The 25,396-nt window shown below is 38.9% G+C and overlaps 1 protein-coding gene and 1 non-coding gene across 2 annotated transcripts in view; both read left to right on the top strand.

Annotated features, from left to right (window-relative positions):
• The window catches only part of LOC115936549 (uncharacterized), a 541,924-nt gene that overhangs the window by 389,787 nt on the left and 126,741 nt on the right, over positions 1-25,396 (top strand). The window lies entirely within an intron of this gene.
• LOC115941860 (U6 spliceosomal RNA) lies at positions 11,150-11,255 on the top strand. The gene has a single exon (XR_004076537.2). It is a non-coding gene; the product is annotated as a U6 spliceosomal RNA (small nuclear RNA).

The raw sequence follows: 25,396 nt of genomic DNA, 5'->3' as shown, positions 1-25,396 counted from the left end.
TGTTGGACACAGCTTTCTGTATGATGTTGAAAGAATACACACTATATTTGCTGATTATTGCCTACCTTAAAGTTTTAGAAAGTTTCTATCACTAAACTCTTTACTGGGAATTATAGACACTCTTGATTCATAAACATCTTTATCTCCCTAAATTCATGTCCTTGTTTATGATAGTTACTTCCCATTTTTAAATGGGAAATTAGAGAAACATCACTTAGTTTCTTTAAAAATAATAATTTTTCTGAAACTATAGAGAATGTGTCTTTTGTGAAAAAAAAGTATTTATGCTGTCTTTTTATTTCCCCGTAGGGCTATTAAACACTGTGTGGTAGTCTTTTATCAACGGTGTTTATACTGCATGATTTCGTTTATTTAGATGCTTGTAGAGTGTAAAATTATGGGTTTGGTGGTTTGTAGCCAGAATTTGCTTCCCCACTTCCACCCTTGCTTTTACTTGAATTTTGAAGGGTTTGGGGGAGTGTGTTTTTGTTTTTCTCTGTAAAGCAGATAAAGAGTATGTAAATTCCCCCAAGGATCTCCTCAGATTGATAATTGGAGAAAATTCCTCTCCACTTTGGCGCTGCACAGCTCTCAAGTCAAGTCATATAAAAAGAGCACAGCTTGGGTCAGGCGGGGAGTTGGACTTATAATGTCTATAGCTTTTTCACACTGGACTAGTTCGTCTGCTTGCCCTTCACCTCTTCAAGAAGAGATCCTATTCTTTTTTTTTTTTAATTTAAGAAGCAACCTAGGAAGGTTGATTGGCTCAAAGCTGTGGAGAATATCAATTTTAGTTCATTTTTTTCTCTGCATGAGCCAAATAGAAACTTATTTTTAAAGAAGAATCTAGAGCTGAGTTGTTCACCTCTCTTCCTCTAAATGGGTATGTTAGTTACTATGCATTCCTGAACGGGGGAACACTAGCTTTTGTCAGCTTTTTAGATTGTCCTCAGCTCATCCTGATTTTGTGACTTCTACACTTAAATATCAGGGACTCCTGGGAGCTGAAGTCTTGTCTGGAGTTATAATTATTGAATCTAAATCATGCACAGTTATACATCAATTATAGTAGTTTTAATTGTTATTTTTGGTGTTTTTTATTTATCTTTTTGGAGGGCTGGGAAAGTCTGTTGTTTTTGTTTGTTTGTTTGTTTTGGCTGCAACTAACAGAAAATCAATTTGAACTAAATCAGGGCAACCAAAATAGGAAAGGGGAGTTATTGCTTCATGGAAACCAAGGATTGAAGAAACAGAAAAGATGTGAATGCTTCTGGGCCTTAAGTCAACAGGAAACCTTGACCTGGATTTTGCAAGGTCTCTCTCATTCTCTCTCTCTCTCCCCCTCCTTCTCATCCCCATGACTCACCTCTGCTCTTCTCAGGAAGAGATGATCTGTAGTTGGCAGATAACCAGTGAAGTGGGCTAGTGTAAAAGCCCTCCCCAGCAAGGTGAATACCAATTAGCGGAACCAAAAGATCTTCTCTCTTAAAAAGATTGAAAATGAGATAAATTTACAGAGGGAGGGAGCAGTTGGAAATGGGAAAAGAAGCTGAAAGAAATAAAGCAGGGAAAAAAGAAGCAACCACAAGGAAGTGGAAGTCTAAAGGTAGAAGAACTTGAGGGGTGGGGGAAGGCATGGCAGACAATAGCGACATTCTCTTTCACTGCAGACTTACCACTGATACCATTTCCCATTTTGTGGTTTTCTGCGTGCCAGAGAGGTACTGTGAATCTCTTCTTTGCTTGGTGGTTAAAACTGCTTAGGGAAAAGCTTCGACTGGCTCAGCTGGGGGAGGTGTCCACCGCTAGACTGTTCAAAGAAAGAATCAATAGTAATACCTTGTAAGAACTTGGTGGTTTCCATGGGAACCACAGGTAGGACTGGGGAGAGAAAGTGGGAAGGGGGAAGAAGTGCCAAAAGAAGGGGAGAGGCAAGGATGCTTGGCATTCACAGAAAGGAAGCAACACATGCCCTTCAGAGAAATGTGGTTTAGCTCTATGGGTACAAGGATATTCCTTATCTGTATTTGAGTGAGTGTGCTGACATACGTTTATTCGTCACTGCTCCAAATCCATTCCCAGGACTGGATTTTTCCCGTTTCACACATGTGGAAAAATAGGCTTACTTGTATGTACCTAGTGATCATTAAGATTCTTTTTTGTATTATGAGATGTTATACCATAAAATTGAACTTTTATACCAAGTTATACCAAAAAGTTGAACTTTTTCCTTCATGTACTTGATTGTTGATTGGTTGATCCTGGATCTACAAAGAAGTTTGAAATGTTTTAAAAAGAAGCGCATTCAGACTCCTTTGATTATGGGTGATGTGCCAAAAGTAAAATAAATCTTCCACATAGCCAGTGCCGAAAATAAACTGATTTCAGTTGCAGAATTGAAGCATCATCCTGAAACCCGCACTGCTGCTCTCATAAAACTGCCATTTGACTTACTGTTTATTGTTTAGTTTTTTGACTTTTAAGGTTATGTAAGCATTGTGTAGCCCGTGACTCATCCCATTATTGGATAAAGGAAAACTTCAAAAATCTCCCAGAAATCTCCTCTGATTATAAATGAATAGAAAAAAGGGAATTTTGGACAGTGAATGGATAAATTTAACAAATCATTGCTCACTGAAAACATAAACAAAAAGAAGCCAAGGTCACCTTGACTTTCAGGATTAACCTTATTAACGAGACTATTTTTTTCTTTTCCTTTCCTTTTTGACTTTTTTTTGAGATGGATTTATAGCAAAATGCACTACTAAAAATTGAACAAACCAGTTATTTCTGCACACTGTTCTTGTTTTCCTTTTTCCAGCATCTGTCTTTTTTTTTTTTTTTAAGATTTTATTTATTTATTTGACACAGAGAGAGACAGCGAGAGGGAACACAAGCAGGGGGAGTGGGAGAGGGAGAAGCAGGCTTCCTGCGGAGCAGGGCTCGATCCCAGGACGCCGGGATCATGATCTGAGCCAAAGGCAGACACCTAAGGACTGAGCCACCCAGGCACCCCCAGCATCTGTCTTTTAACGCATACTTGCAGAGAAAGTCTGTCTTGATGGACAGAGGAACGTTTCCTACCGGAGGGCAATTTGGCAATACTTCACCTATGTAGTCTCTGCTATGGATTTGCCCTAGATTAGGGAGATAATTAATAAGGACAACTTCGAATCACATAAACTAACTACAAAAATTTCAATAAAGAGATAAATGAATAAATTAAACTGTCTTTTATTTATTTATTATTACTATTTTGGGGGGGTTCATTCAACTTGCACAGACAAAGGGCAGCTAAAATCTGGATTTTTCCCAAGGATTTATTGTTTGTGCTTGTCAGCACACCTGACTAAAATCAAACTCTTAAGAATTATCTAATCTAACTTTACAGGTGGCTTCAGGGAGAAATAAATACCTAAATGCTTAGGGGCAAGTCAAGTGTAAAATATGCTTTGTGAAAATGCCTGCTGAATTTGACATGACATACTTTATTATAACAATGGATGATCTGATAGTAAGAGCCCTCAGGCTTTTGAGGCTCATTGGTGTCAATTTTGGAAACAAGGGTAAAAGATTTTTATCTTCAAGCTTCACTGTTATGCTTTATTTGGGGGATCTTTTAGGAATGTTCACAATTGTTATTAAATAAAAATAACCAAAAATGTAGATCTGTCATAGCAATTTTATATGAAAGATCCAAGATTATCATCAAGCTATAAATTTGTCTTGGGATATTTAGTTTGTATGAATTCATTTGTGCCATAAATATTAAAAGGTTAGAAGTTTATTTCTTGGTTATTCATATCAACTTGCCATTTGTATTTGTAATAGATTTCTCAAATTTGATATTTCCTACACTGAACTCTTGATCTCCCTTCACCAATCTGGTCTACCTGAAGACATGTCCATCTCAGTAAATGGCAACTCCATCTTTCCAGTTTCTCAGGACATGATCTTAGAGTCACTCTTGACTCCTGTCTTTCCCTTATATACACCAACATTCAAATGATTAGCGTATCTTACTGGTTTTATCTTGAAAATACATTTAGACTCCAGTCAATTCTCATTTCCTTCATTACCACCTTTCTGGTCCAAACAACCATCATCGATGGCCTGGTTTATTGTAGTAGCCTTGCTTTGACCTTCCTGTTTTATTCTTTCTCCAAATAGTCTGTGCTCAAACGAACAGCCAGGGTGAGGCTATAAAAACCTGATATTCTTCTGCTTAAATTTTCCAATATCCTTCCATTTCTCCCAGTAAAGGCCCTTCAAAGACTCCCAGGCTATGAAATCTACCCTCTACTTCACCATCTCATTTACCTTTCTGACCTCACTTCCTGGAACTCTCTCCTCTGCTGAACTTCAGCCACATTGCCTTTGCTCTTCTTTCGTTCTGAAGGTGCTAGTGGAAGTCCCTGTGACTATTTCCTTCAACCTGAGTTTTCTGCTCCTGACCCCATAGGAACTATATCCCCAGCATAAGAACTACCAGCTTTGAACCTAGTGTGGACAGTCATCGGGAGAAATTAGTTCCTATTATACTCCTTCACAGTCTTCTACTGAACTCACATGTATCCTCTAAGCATGAAGATCAGCTAAATCATATGTGATAGAAGGGAAAGAAAGGGAAGAGGGAGGAGACCTAATGTAACTGTAAAGTTATGAGGATGGAGCCATAAGCCACTGGTGAGATTATGTACAATAGCACCTATTATTTTACATTCTTACCTTTCATTAAATCTGGAGATTTCATATAAACCTTCCTGTACCCTTTAGAAGAGTGGGATTTTCACAGGAAGCACTTAGCCAACCTCATAAAATATGTGCATATGTGTGTGTGTGAAGACTGTGGTTCCTAGGCATCCAACTAAGCCTGCCAGGGCAGAGTTTTCTTCCAGTTTCTGAGAAACTCTGGTCAACTTTGGCAGATAGAAGTGTTTTCATCATTGATAAGTCTAGCCTGGACAAATAACTGAATAAGAGTATGAATTTTAAGCTCTTAGATGCTGACCAAAGAATAAAAGAAATCGAACAGCCAAAAAAATGCATGTTCTGTGAGGTTCAGATTAAGAAGCACTGATGAAATTCACCAAAGCAAGCATTGCGATTTTATGTATTACATGTTCTCTTGATAAAAGAAAGTGTCAAAAGGGCGCCTGGGTGGCTCAGTCAGTTAAGCATCTGCCTGTGGCTCAGGTCGTGATCCCCGGGTCCTGGGATCCAGCCCCACATGGGGCTTCTTGCTCAGCAGGGAGTCTGCTTCTCCCTCTCTCTCTCTGCCCCTGCCCCCCTGTTTGTGCTCTCTCTCTCACACACTCTCTCTTAAATAAGTAAATAAAATCTTAAAAAAAAAAAAAAAAGGAAGGTGTCAACACAATCCATATCTAGTGGCTTTTGAGCAGAGATTCAGGATAAGGATCAGGTTTCTAGGACTGACTGCAAATGTGCTCATCTTTGGGAACACAGGAAGGGAAATCTAATGGTGAAGAAATCTTCATAGGGTAGCCTGAAAAAAAAAAAAGAGACCAGAGGAAAGGAGGAAGAGCAGACTGGACAGCAAGCTGCCCCAAAGATCTTGAACACCTCCCCAAACTATGCTTGATGATTTCAAGGCGTGGAGAAGTAAATAAGTGATTGACATTAAGCCTCACTTGTTCAGCTGTACTGTGATTTTTGCTTGACTTCATTAATAAGAGTAAACATTATCTTTGTCTCTTATGGCCAATTACTAGATTGTTTTTAAAAGATCAAACTTCGTCTAGAAATTGGCATTCTTTCCCTATGATTTTCATATTTTCCAATCTCGTGGGGTTTCCTGAAATTCTTAGCAAGAATTCTAGATATGATAGTGCTGATTTTATTTCTTATGAAAAATCTTCATTTCCCACCATCAACTCTGAACCCCCCTTACCTTCCTTTTTTTTTAAGCTTTATTGAAGTGCAATTGACAAATAAAATTATAAGATATTTAAAGGTAATGATATTTACCTTCCTTGATTCTTAAAGCATTTTTATTTCTTTTGATTCTTCTGTTGTTTCCTCCTATCTCTCTATATTATCAGTTTACATGCTAGATTTTGACTTGATAATTATAGTCATATAATTATGGTTTCCTGCTATGATGGATTATGACTTAACCCACTTACACAATTATCTTGCTAAGTTTTGTTTTTTGTCTTGTCTTTGTTATTTATTTTTGTTTCTATCAACTGTAAACGGTACCTCATGATTCCACTTCATTATTCTTCCTCCCATTCAGCCACTCGGCTGTCTGTACTTAAACATTTATTTTTTTATTTTTTATTTTTTTAAAGATTTTATTTATTTATTTATTTATTGGAGAGCGAGCGAGAGAGAAACAGCATGAGAGAGGAGAGGGTCAGAGGGAGAAGCAGGCTCCCCGCTGAGCCGGGAGCCCGATGCGGGACTTGTTCCCAGGACCCTGGGATCATGACCTGAGCCGAAGGCAGTCGCTTAACCAACTGAGCCACCCAGGCGCCCCTTAAACATTTATTTTGTCAGATTTCATTTTTGTTCTGTGTCAATAGATGCTTCTAGTTTTTGTATGTTGTTTGTTGTTTTAACTAACTCCTAGTGAGGACTTACTATGTGTCAAGCACTATTATAGGCACTTTGTGTTAAGTAACTTAAGCCTCACAAAAAGACAAAATAGATAACTTACTTCTATCCTACAGAAAGGAAATTGAGTAATTTCTGGATTCATATAGCCAGTAAGAACCTTAGGGTCTGTCTTCTTAAAAGTTGACTAATACAATCTCTTTAGGTTGTCTCTTGAAATTGAAAGTCATTAACCATATTCTAATTACAATGTAAATAGTATCCATTGTAGTGTCAAGTAGTATATTATGATTACACTCAGTTTCTTATCTGGTTTTCTAATTGCTTTTCTTTTTTTCTTACATTGCCTTTTCTATCTCTTAAAATCTTTTAATATCTCAAAGGTAGTATTAAATCTCCTTTTTTCTTTGATACTTTTTCCCAAGCCTTTCAGTATCCTCCACCAAGTTGTTCTGATTTCTCTCTAGGATGGATCACTGCCCATGTTCTGTCCTGGACTGGATCATCTGTTTCCTAGATTTCACATTTTCCTCCTTAATTTATTGTTTTACTGTACTATAATGTATCCTCAAATATATCCTAAGAAATGGTGATAAAAAGTACCTTTCAGGGAATTTACATTTTTGAAGTTTTTAAAAATGTGTCCTCCTTTGGACAGTTGTTTTGACTGCTTTTAGGATTCTAAGTTATAAAGAATTTCCACTCAAAGCTTTGAAGGCATTGATCCATTACCTTCTAGCATTCAGCATTGTTGATTGGATGGCCAGTGCCAAACTATACTTGTAATTTTGTGGATGTCTGTTTCTTCTCCTTGGAACCTACTAGGATAATCTTTCTCCGCAGCATTCTGAAATGCTATGAAAATACAATTGGAGTGGGCGCTAATAGTTCATGCACTGGAGACACACTGGGCTTTTTTAGTCTGAAGACTTTTGTCTTCCATTCTAAGAAAACTCTCTCTCTCTCTTTCATTTCCTCTCCTCTGTCTTCCCTGGTCCATTTTTAAAATTCCTATGAATAGGATGTTGAACTTCTGAATTATTATATATGTCTTACAACTTCTCTCTCATTTTTTTTCTCTTTTTAACTTTTAAATTTTTATTCTAGGAGATTTACTTCTCAACAGTCTCTTTCAATTCTTGCAATTTTTTCCTTTTGTTTTTTTAATTTCAGAAAACATATTTTTGTAAGTATCTAGAGCTCTTTTTGTTCTCTAATTTTTCTTTTCCGTTACATGTTGTTTTTGTTTTATGGATGCAGAATCTTCTCTGATCTTTGTAACATTACTTAGAAAGATTTTTTTCTGAATTCGGCAGGATCACTTTTCTCTGTTGTTAATTTTGAGTTTTCTCTTTGTGTTGTTGTTATGGAGTTTTCTCAGGTTTGGTGCCCCTTGTTTCTTATTTGGGCTTAAGCACAGTCCACCGAAGTGTCAGTGTGTGAGCTTTCTGAGGGTAGCGGGGCTTGTCCGTTAGGCAGTGGCACTGTAGGGTGAGCAGTCAGGGAGCCGGCTCTCACACTAGTCACTTGCTCCAATGCTCTTCCCCGTTGGCCTGGTTCTTCTTAGGCCGCTCGTTCCATATCATGAGAAAAGATCCTTTTCCCTTTCTTATTTGTTAGTTTGTTCAAAGAGCATCTGTCTGGCGGCCAGGAGTGCTATGTTTGGGGGAAGGGAAGGCAGTGGCCAGGTAGTCTCTATTTCATACTTCAATGAATCCTCCATCCCATGCCCCCTATTTCACTCCTACTGTCCATTGTCCCTGTGATTCTAAGAGCCACACGTCTCTAGGGCTGTGCAGAGCTAATGGGTTTCCTTACCGATCACTTTCCCCTCCGTGTCAGGCTTCAGCTTGCTCTCTTCCACATCGACAAACACCAGTCATCCTTCTGTTTCCAGGAAAATGTTAAAATCTCTATTCTGATCGTGGCTCCCTTCCCATTCTCTTCAGCTTTCCAGGACTGAAGATGTTGTTTTCCAGTTCTCCTTGTTCTTCCGCCACAGTTTAATTAAATAGGAAGTTCCTGGGTGAGGCTTAGTTAGTGATTATAAAAAAGATCTGTAGTGATGGTAGCATGGAACTGGGGTGAGAATAATAGTTCTTACTGTGAGTGCAGCTATCTATCTCAGTGCTGATACTTGTCGCTTGGTACGACCTGCTTTGCATTCCCTGCCTTGGTAGACAGTTTTGAAAGACCCTTGATTACATATTAAGTCATTAACCAAAGTTCAGAGGTGCCATATCAAGCTTCTAAAGTGTTATTGTCAAGTTCTGTTAGTTGTCACATATAAGTAACTGTGTGTTTAACGGTCGTGGAATCGGCATTGCTGAGTCCTGTGTTTCCATGGTGCAGTGGCACAGAAAAGTCTCCTGTGATGGCCGTTTACAGGAGTGCAGGTCTTTGTGGCCACTCATGCAATGAAGAACTGTCAGGTCGCTTTTAAACTTCCCATAAGGAAAAGTATATATTTCTATGTTAAGCATATATCTGAATGTAAGTATATCCCAGTTAATTAATTCTGCTGATAAATTGCAAGCATGATAAATTCCCTTGAAATACTATTGGAAATATGCATTTTTAGTGTGTAAGTTTGCAAAACCTCTACCTGAAGCATGATTGTATACCTTTGGCCAGAAAGCTCTGAGTTTGCTTCCTATGCCCCACTTTTAAGTTAAAGCTGACACTCCCTGGAAGGTATGTTTTCCCCACTATAAAAGAATTCTGAAATTCTAGTGTGCATCACCTGGTGAGTTTATTAAAAATATGAAATACTGGGCCTCAAACCCAGAAAGTCTGATTCAGGAGATCAAAACTAAGGCCCAGGAATCTGCTTTGTAATACAGTGTGGAGATTATTCAAGTGCAGACAGTACATGACCTTCCTTTAAGAATCCCACTCTAAGGATAAAGAAGAAAGAGGGAGATTAATTAACAAGCCAGTGTCTCCTGATAAATACTTTAAGAGGAAATAAAGCAGAGAAAATCAGCAATGTAAAGGTCTCTATAGTACCTGAGTCCCACTAGAGTTAAATAGATGGTAATTCTTCACATTAAACATGTAAATGAGCCAAAAATATGGATGTTATTATCAGGTTTCTTTCTTTCTTTTTCTTTTTCTTTCTTTCTTTCTTTCTTTCTTTCTTTCTTTCTTTCTTTCTTTCTTTCTCGCTCTCTTTCTCTCTTTCTTTCTTTTAAGAAAAACTCATTACTTAGGTAAATAACTTTTAATTACCAAAATTCCAATCTTTGAAATGATGATGTTTTCATTTGCTTTGTGAAATAATAATTCTAGAGAATAATGTTTCTTCCGCATATTGGTTTGATGTGCCTCTCCCAAACACAAAAGATACATAACCTCAACCTGCCCTTTTAAAATAAATAGCAGTTTTCATACCTGTCTTTTCCCAAGAATATCTCTTATTCTTTGAAACCCTATGTTTGTTCATTGCGTCAGGGCAAACCACAGGCTCTAAGACAAAAGTGAACAGGTAAGCATGTTGGAACTGGAAGATTTTCTTTGCTGTCAACTATTTTACTTGGAAGAAAGATCACCAAAGGGAGCTATTTGGTGAGAATAAATATTCAAATAAAGTTAGCATTGCATTCAAACCATTTTGTTCATTTTTTAAGAACTTGAGCTATTTTCCTTGGCATTATTATCCGTGTAGACAGGTAGAAACCTGCAAAGTCAAACTGTGAAGGAAGAAAGGTGACAGAAGCCTTTGTTAGATTCTTGAGGGAGATTGGCCTGTCTTCTTCTAGTGTATATGCACCAGACAAGTAGCTGTGATTGCTTTACAGATATTCAATTCTACAGGGAAGTTACTCCCTCTGATTGAAAAGTCTAGTGTGATTGGACCCAAAATAACCATGGCCAGATGCCAAGAGAAATTCCCCCTAAGCATGAATGTCTTCCCCATTTCCACAATCCTAGACAAGGGGTGCTTCAAATCTACTCACCACCAACCCCCACTCTGTCTGTCTACTAGGACAAAAGCCCTTGACTTACCTTCACTTAAATTGTTTCTACCAGCCTCCATTTCTCACTTGACTGTAAGTTTGTGGCCAACATTTAATGGCTGACAGGTGGACTAATTTAGGAAAGCTTAGATCTGCTCGGATCGCAGTTTTACAGATATGTTGATCCAAAAATGATTAACATCTTTTTACACACAGAAATTTCCTCCATTTTTAGGCTAGTCACCCGGGAGAGAGGAGGAAAGAGAGGAGGTAAAGGGAAAAAGAAGGTAGACATCTGCCTTTGAGCCCCTCACCCTCCCCTCTCCTAACAGCTCCTTCACTCAGAGGTTGGAAATGGACTCAGGTCTTCTCTCTCCATTATTTATCTAGTGATTCAGATTTCATTTTTCTTAAAGGATCGGTTTACGTATAACATCTTGTGAGCAAAAGTAAAAATAAAATTGAGAGGGAAATTTGCTAACTCACATCTTATAAGGTTGATGAGAATATACTTAAGAAAAGTAAGTATATCAACCATTTTTATCCATTAAAAATGCATTTATTGATAGCTCATTCTCTGCCAGGCACTCAGTTGAAATAAAGGTCCCACTGTACCCGCCTCGGCAGCACATATACTAAAATTAGAATAATACAAAGAAGATTAGCATGACCTCTGTGCAAGGATAAATGTAAGTTCATAAAGCATTCTATATTTAAAAAAAAAGAGAAAGGAATAGAAGTCTCACTGATTATTACATTCTTATCACCCAAACCTAGAAAAAATGTAGTTTCATTTCTACCTGACCCTTATGTTTATTGATTCTTATTTTACAAAAAACAGTTTTTCATTTTTTGCCTTTTACTATCACAGAAGAATATTCTCCGGTGTTTTTACATAATCTTCTGTGATGTTTCATTATCATCAGTCCCAGACTGTCATTGGGATATGCAGAGATGGGATGCCATCCAAGGGCTTAAAGGGGAGATACAAGAGTCAAAATATGATGATCTAAAATAATGTCACATTTGTGATCTCGAGTTCTTTACCTAATAAGTAACAACAACTATTTCCTAATTTTGGGTGGGGGGGGTATAATAACGGCCAGCATTAGAGAGATACAATATTAGCACAGTGACATCAAACAACAATCATCAAAATGTTTCCATTAGATTTTATTTTTTCTCTTAATTATAATAGAACAAGAATTTAGCTTTCTGCATTTTACAATCCTTTAAATTGTAATACATGACATGAATGAAAACAGCAGTTCCCCCTGGCGCTGTGGTTGAGTTCCCCAGACCCAGGAGCAGGAACAGTCTGCCCTGTCACAAAGGGCTAAAGCACCAGAGCAAGCAAGGCTGGGGAGAGGAATTGATGAGGTAATTAGGCCTATGAGAGCAGACCAAATAGTGTCGAATAAATCATTTAATGTTAGCCTTTTTCATTAATATTCTAAAAACTGGAGGATGGGGGTAGTTTGGGCTGTCTCCTTCCAGTACTCACAAATGACACGCACAGCATTCAAAATTTCTGTTTCCAGTCTCCACTTAAAAAGTAGCTCAAGGATTAGATTAGCAATTAAAGGTTTGAGACTAATACCTAGGATTTTGACTCCTAATCCAGTGCTTTCCCCAATATAATACAATATAATATCTCGGTCTTCAGCAAGAGATCGTTTTATTGAAAGGGAATTTCTTGTAGGACATAAAGGCTAGTAGGATTATTCTGGAAAGCCCAGTTTCTTGTAGGACATAAAGGCTAGTAGGATTATTCCGGAAAGCCCCGTGGAATCCTTCAGCTTCAGTCTTCAACGTCCAAGTGTGGGCAGCTGTCACGAGCAGCAGGTTGTCAGCAGAAACATGTGTGGACACAGGGACAAGGCAGGGGTGGAAGGAGTAGGAAGGATTGTCTCTCTCATGTTCCCTGTGCTGGCCTCGGCCAAAATGGACCCATGACTCTCCCTTCAGAATCTGTTTTGAAGGCAGAGGCGGCACTTGCAGGATGGCTGGGTATTCACAGAAGTCCTGCTCTTCCTTTCAGTGTCCATCCTATCTGAAATCCAGAACATTGGCAATCCTTGATCTCCAGATTAAACCTCAAGGTTGAGAAACAGTTGTCTGTGAAAAGAGAGGGTAAGTGGATCAATCACTTTTCTAAGTCATTTCCTAACAGGCATATGACAAATCTCATGACAAAACCTGACACAATTTAGTATGTTTTTATTCAGCTGAGTTTTAATATAGCATTAGTAAATTAGAATGTAGTAACATCGAAATGTTTGGTTGCATAGGGCAGATTTCTAAAACTGTACTTGGGAACATTATAATTCCAGTGAAATTTCCCACATTGTCGCCATCATAAATTACAGGCAAAGGCACATTTACAGAAGAGTAGTCTCTTGTAAAGGAAACATAAAATATCCAGGCATTAAGCATAAAAACATATTTAAAATAACACAAAAAGAAGGGACGCCTGGGTGGTTCAGTCAGTTAAGCGTCTGCCTTTGGCTCAGGTCATGATCCCGGGGTCCTGGGATCCAGCCCCGCATCGGGCTCCCTGCCCAGCGGGGAGTCTGCTTCTCCCTCTACCTCTGCCACTCTCTCTCTCTTTCTCTCTCTGTCAAATAAATAAAAAATTTAAAAAATATATAAAATAACACAAAAAGAATTTAAAAATGAAAACCTATAGAGATTATTAATTGGCTTTATGTAATTTACTAAGTTGATGTTTCCAGAATTAAAAAGCTAATTATTACTAGAGTCAATGTGCCATTACTTGCCAAAGGAGCTTAGAAAACAGGCCCACATTCAAATCAGAGAGCATCACTGTTTCCATTCCCCATGCATGGACACTCATTCCTCTCCTTCCTCACCAATGCTGATTTTCTGGTAATAAATGATCTTTTACTCCATATGAGAGAAGTATCCAGTAGGAAAAGGCACTTTATTTCTCTTATGATATTTTTGGTATTTTTGAAAACAAATTGTTTGATTTCTCAATACATTTCAGACAACTTCATTATAGTTTCTAGCTGCTCAATGATTTTACCAAGAGAAAATTCTCAGAGGAGTTATTTCATTTTGTGTCTTCTAGGACGGAAAAGGAAGAGACATGATAGAAGTTACTAGAAAAGGTGTTTCTAGAAGTCTTGAGCTATTACTTGAAATATAGAACTCTCTTCTCTGTCTGGAGAATGGCTGATAGCTTTGTCTTGAATGAGTGCCATCCTGTCAGATCCAGGAGAAAAATTAAATATATTTCAGATCAGAATAGATAGCCACTTCTAGTCTGAACTTCAGTTAAAACCTACATAATTTAAACACAACTTTTACCCCTGTTTTCAGGTATTATTTAAAAAATATATCAATAATTAGTTGATGACACTAATAATGTAATAGGGAGATCAGAAATTGTGTTTTTACAATTAATAACAGAAATCACAGAGAACACCCCATTCAATGAAAGTAAACGCTATTTAACACGTTTTTCTTCTTTTCTGGAAATGACAGATGACAGTATCAGAACATCAAAAAGTGGCGGTAATTCTGTTGAAAATCAATGAGAAGAGTCCAATTATGCTATCAATCATTTAGATCAAGTATTCCCACTAACATTTACAATCTGATCAAAGTTTTGGCTTTCCAGCTGGTCCTCGTAAATTATATTCACAACACCCAAAATTTGTATAGTGTTTAGTCTCAATTTAAAATAATTTGAAATTAAGTTGGTGGGTAGGTAAAGACTGAAATGCAAAGCAATGCAGGCCAGAGGGTAAAGTTAAATTTGAACCAGAGCCACAGCATCTTGCTATAAATACGCTTAAAAAAGTCTTTGTCTTTGTTGAATGATATGGGAAACTGAGGAAAGTCTATGGGGATAATTAAAATAAAGTAAGAGAAATCCAAAAATACCCTTTGATTTGAAGTATCCAGAAAATGTATGTAAAGATTTTGGGTTTGTTTTGGTTTGATTATGACCTAAATATAATTGCTGTAAATTCACCACTTTACTTATTGTGTTCCCATGGAGTCTTTAGAATAAGAGATAAAAGGCCATTATTCAGAAGCATGTTTTTGGAACAACAGCCAGAGTGAATTATAAGCACAGTCTATGCCAGCATAAAACACCCACCACATTTCCTTCTTTATTTCCCACTCATTTCTTTGGAATATCTAGACTTTTTTTACGTCATCAAACACTATTTGGACTTAACTATAAGTTTTATGATTTTCCTTGCTCAATTATTTTTTTTTAATTCACAGTTTTTTCCTTTTTAAATTTTTTTTTTTAATTTAAATTCAAGTTAGTTAACATACAGTACAGCACTGGTTTCAGGAGCAGAATCCAGTAATTCATCACCCACATGCCATAACCAGTGCTCATCCCAACAAGTGCCCCCCTTAATGCCCATCATCCATTTAGTCCATCACCCCGCCCACCTCCCCTCCAGCAACCCTCAGTTCATTCTCTATAGTTAAGAGGCTCTTATGGTTTGCCTCTCTCTCTGTTGTTATTTTATTTTTCCTTCCCTTCCCCTATGTTCATCCATTTTGTTTCTTTTTTTTAAGATTTTATGTATTTATTTGTTAGAGAGAGAGCACAAGCAGGGGAAGTGGCAGGCAGTGGGAGAAGCAGGCTCCCCACTGAACAGGGAGCCTGACGTGGGCCTCGATCCCAGGATGCTGGGATCATGACCTGAGCCGAAGGCAGGTGCTTAAACGACTGAGCAACCCAGGTGTCCCATCTGTTTCGTTTCTTAAATCCTACATATGAGTGAAATCATATAATACTTGTCTTTCTTTGACTGACTTATTTCAGTTAGCACAATACCCTCTAGTTCCATCCACATTGGTACAAATGGCAAGATTTCATTCTTTTTGATGGCTGAGTAATATCCCGTTGTGTATATATACTACAACTTTATCCATTCATCAGTCGATGGACATCTGGGCTCTTTCCATAATTTGACTATTGTTGATAATACTGCTCTAAACATTGGGGTGCACGTGCCCTTTGAATCAGGAACACAGTGCTGGAAACAGATCTGCTTTATTACTCCACTTACCTTTGTATTTTTAACTTAGACATGAATGTAGAATAATCCAGAATCACTACCGTATTCTTCTTTTCCTCCCTCTGACATTATCTTTTTATGTGTTATTCCGCTCCTCAGTCTTCTTCCTGGACTCTAGTGACCTTGTGTCACTAACTAGAATCTTCATCCCTGGGCAATTCGTGTCAGCCCCATAGACCTTGCTATCTTCTACAGTGTGAGGGAGTGGGCCACCATGGCCTCTGTGGCCCCTTCCTGTCCCTCATTTTGTGGGAGTGTGCATTTGCTTAACGTTTCTTCAGTAACTATATTTGTTTTTACTGCTACATAACAAATTACCACAAACTCAGGGTCTTAATACAAAGTTATGATCTCAGGGTCTGTGGGTCAGGAATTTGGGGAGAGTGTGTCTGGATTCTCTGGATACTTGGGGCTGTGAGCTTATTTGAGGCTGAGGGTCCTCTTCCAAGTTCAGCAGTTGTTGGCAGAATTCATTCAGTTCCTTGTGGCTGTAGCCTAAGGTCCTTGTTTACTTGCTGGCTTTTGGCAAGGGGTCACTCTCAACTTTTAGAGGTCATCTCCACATGCCCGCCATGTGCCCTCTCCACAAGAGCAATGTGTGTTTTCAAGGCCCCCAGGAAAAGCTCTCTGCCTTTTTTGTCTTCTAGAACCTCGATTAATAGTACTCACTTGATTAGATCAGACCTACCCACACTTAAGGAAAGGAGATTTTTGCCCAAACAATATGATTTAGAGGGCCATCCATTTTGATACATGTTGATCTTGCTCACTCAGCTTTAATTGCTATATTAAATCCTATTGTATGAACGTACAAGTTATCTTTCAGATCTTAGCTCAGGCATTTCTTCAGAAAGGACTTCTCCATGGAGCACCTGGGTGGTTCAATCAGTTAAGCATCCGACCCTTGATCTCAGATCAGGTCTTGATCTCAGGGTTATGAGTGGAGCCCACTTAAAAAAAAAAAGGGACTTCTTTGATTTGACAAACTCCCCCCAACACCTCCTTCCCCTGTAATAAGTAAATAAATAAACCAATAAATAAATCTCCTAATGGAGCACTATCATGGCACTCAGCATTTTCTTTGTAATGCTTCTTTACTATTTGTGATTATTCTAATTATTTAGTTAATTTCTCTCTCCCCCACCAGATTATAAGCCCCAGAAAAGAAGTTGCCATATTTATTTTGCTCACTATTCTGTCCTCAGAGCCTAATATAGGGGAAACCAAAACATACTTGTTGACTGAAGAATGTTCCTGTGCAAACATTTCTAACAGCATAATTTTAATTGAACTATATGGCTGTGTGCATTGGTGAAATGCAGAAGGCAGAATGTCAAAGTCAAAACCCCTGTCAATAAAAGCAGGAAACTCGAGGTTGGTGCACACAGGGCGTCTGACTTCGGAGCTGCAATAATGCGAGAGTCCCTGATGTGGAGGGCAACCGTTGCTTCTCTTTTCTCTGTCAATAGAGAATAAAATGTGTGTGTTTATGGGGCTCAAGGTTATTTTCCTTTGAGAGAGTTAATTGAAGGGAGGCTAAATAAAGCCACACATTTTTACTTAAAGGAAACAAAAAATGAAGAATTATTTTAATTATGAGCAATGTGTCAAAGGAAATGTTTCCCAAATTAATCTTTTCTGGGAGTGAAACAAATTTTTCTATAATTCATTTTAACTCTTCTTAAAAAGGGGAGGGGGATAGATTCTCTCTCTCTCTCACACACACACACACACACACACGCACACACAATATTCAGTCAGCTTCCACTTAGATTACAATAAACAACATGAATTAATTATAGGCATTAAAGTTTTTCTTCTCAAGGTATTTGCTTTCCAAAGATTAGTTTTCCTATGCCAGCTGTGAGAGGTACCCCTTTCCAGTTAAAGAGGTTCATTCTGGAAAATGAATGCAAAAGTCTTAGTACTCCCCACCAAATACCCCATATCCCAGAGGTCAAGGGTGAGATTCGTTACACATCCAATTGTGTCTTTTAAAGGCAGCTCAACTTAAATAACTCCTGGAGAAAGAAAGCAGAACATTCTTGGGATGGCTTGACTGTTAACATTTGTTCTTAATCTATCAAAATTATCCTACTCATGTTCACTGAGTTTGAGTATTCTCTGAAGCCTTTTCAGAGTTGGAAATCAGTCGAATCTCAGTAGTAAGGTAGGATTTAAAAGGATAGAGGAGACATCCTGTTGATTTCTTTTTTCCTTCAATATCAACAAGTAAGAAATCTCTAAGACCTTCTCTCATAGAGGTCAATATTTGGGGTTCTTCTTCTTCTTGGTCTCCCTAAGAGGAATATGTTGAGGGTGTGGGTATAGAAAAATAGGAAGGAGAAGGGAAATGTGGGAAGAGGAGGCATGGATCTAAGACTGAGGATGGTAAATGTAGGGTGAAATTGTTGGGATTTAAGTAGCTTCCTCTAACTAGCCTGTCATGAGCTCTGTGTAGTGACCTTATAATGATCCTGCAATCTGAAACCCCAGGAAAGGCAAGGAAAAACAGTTGGTGGGGAAATCTGAGGTTTCCCATACAGTAAATTCTGGCCAAGAGCCAGAATCTTTCAGGATTTTGCAGTCATTTTCAAACTGGCCATGTTTTCTGTTTGTTTTGTTTTAACTCTACATACTCATGCAGATTTTTTGGAAGTTCAAGAAGAAGTTCACAATGTATTGGCCTTGCCTGGTGCGATTTATGATAGTCACCTCCTGCAGTGTTTAATGGCAATTGGACAAAGCACACTCATTAGAACATAAGATAACTTCATATAGTACGAAGGAGAAATCAACATAAAAGTCTAAGAAATTGTAGATCTATGAGCAATGACAAGGCAGAGTAGCAGAGAAACAGGTAGGTGAAGATAAGTGGCTAAACCTTAAGCTGGGTATGTAGCAGGCAGTGGGGGATAAAATGTGAAAAGAAGCAGGTCACACACCTCTACTCCTGTCTCAGCTGAGGAGGTTGACCAGATGTATAATAACAACTGACTAAGGATCTGTGAAGAGAGCATTGGGTCCTCTTCTCCCCACCTGCAAGAGCAATGGGCATAGTCTTAAAGATAAGTGAGGCAGAGATATTCACCACATACCACCACATAGTATAGAACCTGAAGATTTGCTCAGGGTCAGATTAATACCTTTAGAGGCTCTCAGCATTGAAAACATTATGAGGTTCTGCCCATTGGTAATTCAGAATAGTACCTAAAGAGTGGAACACAACTTACAGGAATGCTAGAATTAAAAGAGCTTCTTTCTAGATATTTTGATTGCAGAAATCTGGATGAGTCCACTAGAGCTTGGTTTCTATCACTTGCATTTGGTGGCTCAGCTCTGCTGGTGCCCTATACCCATACTGAGTCTGCCTGTTGGTTTACCCACCACTGGACTCCTTTCAGATCCAAACAGGGGCTGCAGAAGACAGAGAGTGAGAGACCAGGGCACAGGTACAGAGCTTGCACTGGATCACTGTGGAAAGCCTTTCAGAATCACCTTCCCTCCCAAGCGGCCACTTGTTGAGACCTTAACACACCTGGGTGGTAAGGAGGGCACGGAGCAGCCCTCTCCCTTACTACAGCATGCTGCCTGCATCCGAGGTCAGGTGGGTGAAGGTATAGCGCTTAGAGTGCCGAGGTGGTCACCTTGCCATTTAGCTCCCAGGCTGCACAGTAACTCCACTGAAGGGAAAATGTCTGCACTTGACGTAATCACAGGCTTTCTCCTCTAATACCATCCTGCCCTGCCAAAGTGTCAGCAGCACAAAGGGCCCCAGTCTTCTTCCTCCATCACGGTGTAAGCAGCGCATCCCCCTGCCGTTTGGCTCCCAGCTCTCCGTCTGGACAGGAGCGTAGCTGGGCTTTCACCTAAGGAGGGGTGGATCCAAGCTGATTACTTGTGTTTGGCCTTCAGTGAAGACAGCAGAGCAGGAGGTATTTTATATCTGCCTTGTGTTCGAAGCCCCAGTGTGCGATGACTCAAGAACATTTTCTTCTCGGAGCAAAGGCTACAGATGAACAATCACATACATTTTTTGTCTTAAAAGAGAGGAACATTAAGAAAATGCTCAGAATTTTATGCAGAAAGCATGTATTACTTGCATTATCAGAATAATAGAACAGGATTAATTTAGAGGAGGGGAAAGAGATTATCTAAACATTTTAAGTAATTGTCTTAAGGATAAATTGCTTTCTTTTCCATACTCCCTCCTTGGCCTCCTTAATCTCCCCTACCCCAATGGCCCCCACTTTCACTTATCAGCTGGGGGTTCCCACAATCTCTACCCTCAGCCCAGTCTTTCATATGAGCCCCAAATGCATATATATCCAACTGATAACTTGCCACCTCAGTTTGTATATATCACAGCTTCCTCAAACTTAACACCTAAGACACCAAAATGTTTTCTTTTTCACGACCTTTCCCCAATCTTTACCCCCTTCTAGATTCTTTCCTCATTCTTTGTACAATCAATCATAATTTCTGTTGTTCAAGTCATCCTTGTTTCCCCTTTTTTTATTTCCCTTTATCTTATCATTTGCCATATCCTATCAATTTTCTCATTGCAGTATGATCATATTTTCCAGTGTAATAATACTCAGATTTGTTGAGCACTTATGTCATGCCAGACACTATTCTTATTGCTTTATATGTATTATTTTATTTAATCCTTACAACAACTCTAAGAAGCAAGTACTGTTATAATCCCCATTTTATGGAGGAGGAAACTGAGGTACAAAGATGTTATATAACTTGCCATATAATATCCTACAACAGGTAACTAGAGGAATAAGATTTCAGACCCAAGCTGATTAATGCCAAAGCCTAAGCTTTCAATCCCAGTGCTATACTGCCTTATACAGTTATTTATTTATACATAGATTTATATATACACACTGTCCTCCATCCTCATTACTTAGATCAAGCTCTAACCATAATGTATCGAGATGATGCCTTCTCCAGAATTGTGTTCTTAAAGCACAACTGTGTTCTTGTCACACTCCTGCTTAATTTCAAAGGATTCTTAGGAATGATTCTCACTTGACCATTTTCTCAACTGGTTATTTCCCCAGATGTGTTGTCAAATTTTGGACACCAAACCCATGTTTTGCTTTGTTGGCTCCGGCCAAGGATAATACCATGACAGTAACACCTCTCACTCAGAATGTTGAATTGAGGTGATGATGAGATAAGGGAGCCAGGGTGCAGGTTCCTGCAGGTGAGCTAAGCGGCACAGAGAAATGTCAGGTAGGACCAAGGAAAGCACATCTTCATTGAATATGAGGGAACTTTTCCTTCTTCGTATAATCGGGGCAGGATGCTATTCTACTCACACTGAGACCAAAAAAGCTCTGCAGGAAATCTGGACGCAAATTTACTATTAAGTGTGCTACCAGAAATTCCCATACACAGAAATACATGACAAACTCACATATGTTAGAAATGACAAGTCCAGAGGAAAAAATTGAAAGTTCTCCTCATATCAATACCATTTGTCTGTTCTCTGATCTCATCTACTTCTCCCTTCACCTCACACTCTGCTCCAGCTACAACTTTATGTTCTGAATACACTGTCCTCCTTCATGCCTTCCTACCTGAATATTCTGTTTCCTCAGTATAGGATACCCTTCCTTAACTTTTCATTCTGGAAAGTCTTTTTTTTTTTTTAAATGATTTTATTTATTCATTTGAGACAGAGAGAGAGATAGAATATGTGCATGTGGGGGTGGGGGGAAGCAGAGGGGGAGGGAGAGGCAGAGGGAGAGAATCTCCAGTGGACTCTGGAGCCCTACATGGCCTATCCCCAACCCTGAGATTGTGACCCTGAGATCACGACCCAAGCCAAAACCAGGACTGCCCAACTGACTGAGCCACCAGGGTGCCCCAGTCGGTCTTTGTTTTTTTAGGGTTTATCCCAAAGATCATCTCCTGTGCCTTTTCTATCCTGTGCACCAAGGAGATAAGCTGCTATTCTCCACTGTACTATATTCATATACTCACCTAAAGTACATCCAATCGTAGTGCAGATCACATAATGTTGTAGTATTATAACAGTTCATTCTTCTGCCTCTCTCATTAGACTGTGAGCTCCTTAAAAGTCCAGTCCTTGCTCTGGTCCTCATTGTACCTCATTTCTGAGCATACTGAATAGCATATCATAGATGCCCTATAAATATTAGAATGAAGGAAGAAGTACTGTTTCTAAAACTTTAGCTGATGGGGTCACACATATGGTGTTGTTTTGGATGAATTTCCTAGATAGCACATTCTCTTTTCCTTCATCATTTTTATGCTACGAAGGAGAAGACACCAGAAAGCTTTTTTTCAGCTAGTTGTCCCTTTTCCTCAAATAACACGGAAATACCTATTATAAAAACTGCCGTTAAAGGGCCAGACATCCTTTAATGGAACCTCAGGGTAAAGGAAAGGAGTTTCTGTATGCCAGCAACTTAGTATTTTCCTGTTTCAGCTGTCCTGCCAGGGATTGTAATTCAGGAACCAATCTCAAGCTAAACAGAGGAAAAAATGAGATGCTTAATGAAAATGGCCAAATGTCATCACCAGATATTTGAGAGTAGCTCTGTCAGGAGCCATCCACATGTAAAATGGACTTTCACAAAACTCTGGCCATCTGCAGAGTCATGAAGACTCAGAACACTTAAGTCTCCTGAGGGAACCTTTTCAGTTTTGTGCTTTTTTCTGATGCTAAGAAATACAGACACTTGTGATTTGCTACTGGGCACTTTTAAGCACAGAGTCAATTATTTCCTAAAAAACTCAAAGATCAAAATGAGACATTCAGAAAATAAAAATATGTTCTGTAGTAAATATATATATACATATATATGTATATAAATCAGAAAGCTTGAGGAGTAGGGAAAAAAACAACCCAGTAACTCTGGTTAATAAAATGTTGTAGATTAATGAGACCCAAAAATCCTTTTGTTTCCAGTACATTTTTGAATTTTCTAAACTATATTAGTTCTCCTTTTCACCTTAGGAATTACAATGTAGTGTGTGAGAGAGCATAATTCTAAACAAACATTATTAATTTCATTGAATATACCTTTGAGGTTATAGCATTTTGATGTTTGAGGTCACAATAGCATATTACAGAGAAGAAATGTAGCTCAGAAGAAGGATTAAAGGCCTTCAAGTTAGGAATGCTAGAGTCTGGTTTTATCATTTATAAATTCTGTGATCTGGAGCAATTCATTTAGCCCCCTGTAATTTCAGGTACTTCATCTATAAAATAGTTAGAAAAAGGATGTCTCTATCCTCCCATTCCTTGTGCTCCTACCTCAGCTCATAAAATGGGAACTTGCTAATACTTCTCACCCCACAAGTGATTCTTTGGTGCCAAGCACAACTATTTTCTTGGCATTTTGCTTCTCTTTCCACCAAGAAGTAGTGAATTAATTAATGCAGTTAGGGAGAGTCTAACATCTATTAGTCTTGGTTCCTTTTTTGGAAGGGGTAATGCATTAATTTTCTCTGTTTCTGTGTGGCCAGTGTTTTTTTGAGGTGGAAGACTATTATCTTTGTTTTCAATTGTTTTGGAATCAAAAAGAGGGGATGAATGATGAACTGGTAATCTCCATTGATTCCAACAATAATACTTACGATGTTCGTTCCAGATCAAGATGACAGAATGTGCAACAAACTTCCTATCGATCCAGACTCCATGGAAATCCCAGTGACTTTATGATATCATATAGCAGTACTAAAAATATTCATTAACAGGGGTGCCTGCGTGGCACATTCGGTTAAGTGTCTGCCTTCGGCTCAGGTCATGATCTCAGGGTCCTTGGATCTAGCCCCATTTCAGGCTCCCTGCTCAGTGGGGAGTCTGCTTCTCCTTCTCCCTCTGCTCCTCCCCCCTGCTTGTGCTCTTTCTCAATCACTCACTCTCCCTCAAATAAATAAATAAATAAAATCTTTATAAAAAATTCATTAACAAAGAAAATAATGGGGAGATGGAACAGAGATTCTAACAAAATTTTGAAAGACAGAAAAGGGATAAAAGGCTATTGACATATGAGGTAGGACAGAGTGGTCCAAATTCACTAATTGCAGACTCTAGTGGAGATGGAGGTGGGATCAGTCTTCCCATTGGAGGCACCAATTTGAAGTTTGCAAATAAGGCAGAGTGCGGAAATGAGAAATAAAGTAAACAGGAAGATTATCTGGGGGCTTATGACCCAAATAGCTGCCCAATGTACCTCTCATTTCTCCTTCTTGCACTAGAAAGTAGAGAGCCAAGCAGCCTAAGGTCTCTTTGATGAATAGACTGATTGAATTGCTAAAACTTCTGTTGGGATACAGAAGTTTAAAACCTGTTTTTTCTGGCATCTAGAGAAACTGCACCTGTCAGCTAATGGCTGTATCACTCACCCTGAAACAAATCAGGTTATGTGACATGCCCGGTCCGCATACATAAAACCACTAGTCATGTTTCAATGCAGTGGAGGGTACTTTTGGGAAAAGAACTATTCACACAACAGCAGAGGAAACTTACGAAACCACTTAGAATAAAGAGCTTCATTATTCTTAAAAGTGGTTGGATAACAAAAAATATATAGGAAAACTAGAAGCACAAAAGAAAAAGACCAAATAATAAATCAGGGAAACCACTTTTGCAGAAAACAGAAGAGAACTTAATGACAGCATTTATATAGCCCTTCGTGGGTGCAAGGCATCATTCTAAGGAATATATAGATCAATTTATGTATTCCTCACAACCACCTTACCAAGTATGTATCATTACTATCCTTATTCTACAGAGAAAGAAACTGAGGCACAGAGAGGTGCAGTGAGTAACCCAAGGGCATACAGCTGTTAACTGATGGAGCCATGATTCTAACAGAGTCAGCCTGGCTCCAGAGTCTGCTCCATTAATCAGTCTGCCAATTCCAATGGATATCCTGGTCATGATGTGAGAACATTACATTATATTACATTACATTACATTACATTCATGTAATAATAATAGAATGCAATGAAAAAGGAATAATGTAGCTGCAAGGAAGAGGTTTCAGACATGAAAATCATAACAGCTACAACAGAATAGACACACACAGCATAATTAATTAAAGGCAAATACTGAAATGTAGAAGAGATTGTAACCAGACACACATGGAAGCTCATGCTTACACAGGTTAGCCTGGAACTGAACATTTATCAAGCACCTTCACTTGCTGGGACAGTGAGGACTACAAATATGAGTAAGCTGTGACTCTTGAGGAGCTTGCAGACACACATGAATCTATACACAGGGAGGAAAGAAGCCAACCACTTCTGGGAGTTCCCAGCAGCTTGGCAGCTTACTGTGGAGTGGCCAACAAGGATAGTTGAGCACTAGCTCCCCTTCTGTAGAGTTAAGGAGGAGAGAACCTCCTCCTCCCCACCATTGCAAACCACACTCTTTTTTCACACAACACAGGCTCACCGTTCCAAGTTCAGGGGAGGGGGGATGCCTCTCAGATGAGGGTAAGCATTTAAGGTCTCAGAGGAGATCTGCCGTGTGCATAGAGAGGTGCCCCAGCAAAGTTTCTCTGAGGCATAGGAATCCTGAAAGTCCCTGTGAGGAAGGTGGAGGCTTCCTTATGCCACCTGTTATGCCCATTTCAAAAGCACGTCAAGGCATCACAAAGAGGCTACAGGAAAAAGTTGCCCTGGCTATATCAACTACTTGGTGGCTATATCAACTACTCGGCCCCACCTCCCTTCCTTCCCTGATCTATAGGAAGAGAAAAAAAAAATCACCTATGGAAGGAAGTCAAT

Source organism: Leptonychotes weddellii, chromosome 7 (genome assembly GCF_054177405.1).
Source record: "Leptonychotes weddellii isolate Sample4059 chromosome 7, ASM5417740v2, whole genome shotgun sequence".
In the NCBI taxonomy this organism is placed as follows: domain Eukaryota; kingdom Metazoa; phylum Chordata; class Mammalia; order Carnivora; family Phocidae; genus Leptonychotes; species Leptonychotes weddellii.
This window is presented reverse-complemented; position numbering and strand designations above follow the sequence as displayed.